The sequence below is a fragment of the Papio anubis genome, chromosome 17 (genome assembly GCF_008728515.1).
Source record: "Papio anubis isolate 15944 chromosome 17, Panubis1.0, whole genome shotgun sequence".
NCBI lineage: Eukaryota > Metazoa > Chordata > Mammalia > Primates > Cercopithecidae > Papio > Papio anubis.
In genome coordinates this window covers 38141422-38146834 of record NC_044992.1, presented here as the reverse complement: position 1 = coordinate 38146834, position 5413 = coordinate 38141422, and the positions used below count along the sequence as shown (strand labels likewise).

General features: G+C 38.4%; 1 pseudogene across 1 annotated transcript; it reads left to right on the top strand.

The window, feature by feature from the left end:
* Window positions 1-757: 757 nt before the first annotated feature.
* On the top strand, window positions 758-2737 carry LOC101023353 (annotated as a pseudogene). The gene has a single exon (XR_002518094.2). The product of XR_002518094.2 is annotated as a succinate--CoA ligase [ADP-forming] subunit beta, mitochondrial pseudogene (transcript).
* The last annotated feature ends 2676 nt before the right edge of the window (window positions 2738-5413 follow it).

Below are 5413 nucleotides of genomic sequence, written 5' to 3'. Positions count from 1 at the left end.
GCTGTTGTGGGCATGAAAAGGATCAGAACATGATTGTGGGAGTTGGTGGGATAGCATGAAAGATAAGCTCAATGGCGAAGAGAAGATGCAGAAACTAGCTACATAGGTATTAAAATGGCCAAGATCATAACAGGAATATGGAGGACAGAGAGTTAAGAATTTCAAAGATGGAGTGGAAGTGACTCAAAAATCAGTTTGAAAACTTGAGCCTTTAAAGTTGGGTATTTTTAGAGAGAGGAGAGTTGTGGAAGCAGTAATGAGGAATATGAAAAACACTTATTCCACCTCCAAGTTTGGGAGCATGAGGATGAAGGGGGAGAACAGCATTAGCGAGTGCCTCAGGAAAACATTGTTCTGAGAAAGACAGATGATGTTTGAGTAAAGAGGTAAGGGAAACACTCACAAGCTACAGTAAGATTAAACAGACAGATCAACATCACAGAATATGTGATCCCAAATGGGCCCTGGAACTTAAGGGAATTGAGTGGGGTATGTGTGGGAGAAAGGCGGATATTTCAAAATATGAGAGGGCTAGTTATTTGAAAAAATAAAATTCTGGGGGTCCGACTCAGAAACGGCAGCCTCCATGTTCTATGGCCGGCTCGTGTCCATCGCCACCCTTGGGAACCACCGGCCTTGGATGGCCCTGCGGGTCGCTGCTCAGCTGTCCTAGGTGGGAATATCAGAGGACCAGTGGTGCTTGCTGACTTGCCTTTTCTGGGGCAAGATTCTGGGAAGTTCTGGATTAATAACCATGGACTCCGAGTACAGCAGCAACAGCAAAAGAATCTCTCACTACATGAATACATGAGTATGGAGTTATTGCAAGAAGATGGTGTCTCCGTTCCCAAAGGATATGTGGCAAAATCACCAGATGAAGCTTATGCAGTGGCCAAAAAATTAGGTTCAAAAGATGTTGTGATAAAGGCCCAGGTTTTATCTGGTGGTAGAGGAAAAGGAACATTCGAAAGTGGCCTCAAAGGAGGAGTGAAGGTAGTTTTCTCTTCAGAAGAAGCAAAAGCTATTTCTTCACAAATGATTGGAAAAAAAATTGTTTACCAGGCAAACGGGAGAGAAGGGCAGAATATGCAACCAAGTATTGGTCTGTGAGCGAAAGTATCCCAGGAGAGACTACCACTTTGCAATAACAATGGAAAGGTCATTTCAAGGTCCTGTATTAACAGGAAGTTCACATGGTGGTGTCAATATTGAAGATGTTGCTGCCGAGACTCCTGAAGCAATAATTAAAGAATCTATTGATATTGAAGAAGGCATCAAAAAGGAACAAGCTCTCCAGCTTGCACAGAAGATGGGATTTCCACCTAATATTGTGGAATCACAGCATAAAACATGATCTAGCTTTACAGCCTTTTTCTGAAATATGATGCAACCATGATAGAAATAAATCCAGTGGTGGAAGATTCAGATGGAGCTGTATTGTGTATGGATGCAAAGATCAATTTTGACTCGAATTCAGCCTATCACCAAAAGAAAATCTTTGATCTACAGGACTGGACCCAGGAAGATGAAAGGGACAAAGATGCTGCTAAGGCAAATCTCAAGTGCATTGGCCTCAATGGAAATACAGGCTGCCTAGTAAATGGTGCTGGCTTGGCTGTGGCCACAATGGATACAATAAAACTTCATGGAGGGCCTCCAGCCAACTTCCTTGATGTTTGGTGGTGATGCTACAGTCTATCGAGTAACAGAAGCATTTAAGCTTATCACCTCCAGATAAAAAGGTACTGGCTATTCTGGTCAACAATTTTGGAGGAATCATGCACTGTGATGTTATTGCACAGGGTATAGTCATGGCAGTAAAAGATTTGGAAATTAAAATACCTGTTGTGGTATGGTTACAAGATACACAAGTCGATGATGCTAAGGCACTGACAGCCGACAGTGGACTTAAAATACTTGCTTGAGATGACTTGGATGAAGCTGCTAGAATGGCTGTAAAGCTCTCTGAAATAGTGACCTTAGCGAAGCAAGCACATGTGGATGTGAAATTTCAGTTGCCAATATGATCTGAAAACCCAGTGGATGGTTGAAGGTGTTAAATGTGCTATAATCATTAAGAATACTGTGTTCTGTGTTATTGTTCTTTTTCTTTTTAGTGTGTGGAGATTGTAATTGCCATCTCAGCACACAAACATTTAAAAGGATTTGGTCTACATTTCATTGTACCATTCAGAATGGACTGTTTGCACAAAGCATGTATAACGCAGGTATCTTCTTTCTTTTGTCGCAGACAGTCTTTTTTGCTTTTCCTACAAAACATAATTTGCAATTTGCCAGTTTATTATTGTTGGATACAAAGTTCTTCATTGATAAGAGTCCTATAAATAAGATAAATATGAAGATAAAGCTTTATTCTTTAGTATTAAAATACAGTATAGCTAATAACTAGCCTCATTAGAAGACCAGATTAAAACAATGTTTTATGTAAAAAGTGTTTATCTTCAGCACTAAATACATAATAAATGTATCAATCACTATTTATAAATAGAGGTTTCAAACACTCCTCAGAATATTCTTCTAAGTATTTTGATGAAGTAACTTTGTAATTATTTGAACATTGTTTTAATCATTAGGAAACACTGATAACTGCAAGTCTTCGGATTCTGTCATATTAAGAAACACCTGTAGGTTTGTTTCAAATAAAGGCATATTTACCAAGGACTTGTAGACAAAATTAAGAATGTCAACTTAAGTTAATAAAAATCTCCCAATATGATTTGGAAAAAATAAAAAAAAATTAAATTCTGGGTCTTAATTTTTTCTGACTCCCTCATGAATCAGTCATTTCAATGTAAAAATAATTTTAAAGTCCTAGAAGATATTTTTAAAGTAATGTAAAAATGTTCAAGAATGAAGTATTTATGTTTTATTTGGCTGGGTGTGGTGACTCACACCTGTCATCTCAACACTTTGGGAGACCAAGGTGAAAGGAGGATAGTTTGAGCCCCAGAGTTCGAGACCAGACTTGGCAACACAGGGAGACCTCGACTTTACACACACACACAAAATTAAATGAAGTCTTTTTAAGCATGCAAGGAAATATTCAAACATTAAAGAGAAAACTGACTTTTTATCCTATAAAAATTCATCCAGGCACGGTGGCTCATGCCTGTAATCTCAGTACTTTGGGAGGCCAAGGCAGGTATATTACCTGAGGTCAGGAGTTCAAGACCAGTCTGACCAAAATGGTGAAACTCTGTCTCTACTAAAAATATAAAAAATTAGCTTGGCATGGTGGCAGGTGCCTGTAAGTCCAGCTATTTGAGAGGCTGAGGCAGGAGAATCCCTTAAACCAGAGAGGCGGATGTTGCAGTGAGCTGAAGTGCCATTGCACTCTAGCAGCCTGGCCAACAAGAGCAAAACCCTGTCTCAAAAATAAAATAAAATAAAATAAAAAAATAAAAAACAAAAAAAAAATCCAGAAAATTCTTGAATAAACACAAAAACAGCTTGAAAGATAATAAATTTAAAAATATTTGAAATACCTACTGCAGACAAAAGACTAATTTTGTTACCATATTAAAATCACAAATTAATCAATAAAAAGATGAGTAAATTGATAAAAAATTAATGAATATTAAAAACAGGTCACAGAAAAAGAAGTATTTTTAAAAGATGAAAGATTTGTTCATTTTTAGCCCCGGGGTATAAAAAAAGAAGTATTAAAAACTCAAAAAAATCTTAAAACACTCAAAATTGAAATTTAAAAAAAATGCAAAATAGACCGGTGGGGCAGTGGCTTAGGCCTGTAATCCCAGCACTTTGAGAGGCTGAGGTGGGTGGATCACAAGGTCAGGAGATCGAGACCTTCCTGGCTAACATGGTGAAACGCCATCTCTACTAAAATTACAAAAAATTAGCCAGGCATGGTGGTAGGCACCTGTTGTCCCAGCTACTTGGGAGGCTGAGACAGGAGAATGTCATGAACCCAGGAGGTGGAGCTTGTAGTGAGCAGAGATCACACCACTGCACTCCAGCCTGGGTGACAGAACGAGACTCCGTCTCAAAAAAAAAAAAAAAAAAAAAAAAAAGCAAAATAAATGAAATACTACTTTATCAATCAGAATGGCAAAAATGAAAATACCATACTGATAGTTATATGTGACGATTATTTTAAATTATCCACATATGCCCATTTTAATCACAAGAGTCTGTATAAAACGCAGGCAGGAGATCAGAGAGGTGAGAACACGCTAAGATGCTGGCTTTGAAATTGGAGAAGGGGCTGTGAGCCTAAGAATGTAGGTGGCATCCAGGAGATGAAGAAGGTGAGGACATAGATTCTCTCCCAAAGCTTTGGCGAGTATCACAGCCCTGTCAACACCTTGATATTAAAATTCTGATCTCCATAAATGTAAAGTAATAAATTTTTGTTACTTAAGCCATTAAGTGTGTGGTACTGTGTTACAGTAGCAACAGCAAACTAATACAGTGTGGCTGGAGATTTGGGGTAAAAGATAGGTGGAACTGTTTTAAATAGGAGATAACAGAAAAGGTGATTGGCAGGCTAGATCATATTCAGCCATTCACGATAAGGACTTTTCATTTAATGCTCATAATCTGGGAGCCACTGAAGAGTTTTAAGAAAAGATGTGTCTTTGTTAACTGAGAGATTGTAAATCACTCTGACTGCTTGTGGAAAATATGTAATAGGTTGAAGAGGAAATTAATTAGAGGAGTAAGGAGGGTATTGCAATAGCTTAGGAAAAATATGAGGACTGTTTGTTCCAAGGTGATTACGATGAAGGTGCTGAATAGTAATCAGATTTAGATATTGTACCTGATATATTCCATTGACTCTCCAGATGCATCTCTACCATCCATCTCCCTTTAAAGGCTGACTTGTGTGGACCGTGTCTACTCATTCCACCCTGGTATCAGGTTGACAGACGAAAGCTATTCATTCCCTTGATTCCCTCCAGAGGACTTGCTACGGATTTGCCTCATCCATCCCACAGGCTCCTCCAAAGCAGCCTCCCCCGCAGGACTCTCTCCTTCCAGTCTGTGGTAACTGCTCCTTCCCTGGCCCCTTCAGTCCTGGGGTTGTTACTAGCTCTGTGTTTCCCAAATACCCTGCCCACACCTTTGTTAAAAAGTATTTTTTTATTAAACAGTCCCTCAAATTATTCTAAAATGAATGTGCTGTCTGCTTCCTGCTAGGACCACAAGTGACATAAACACATTAAGCAGATAGAGCCAGAGAACCTGGTGATGGATTTGTGTGGAGTGTGGGAGAAAGAGAAGTCAAACAAATATCTTGTCTATCTGCTGCTTTATAATATCTTTATTTTCCTAAGGATATATGCCTACTGTCATACCATATAACTATCAAATTATTTGATATAATTATCAAAATGATATATTTATTCATCTATATAAATTGTATCCAAGA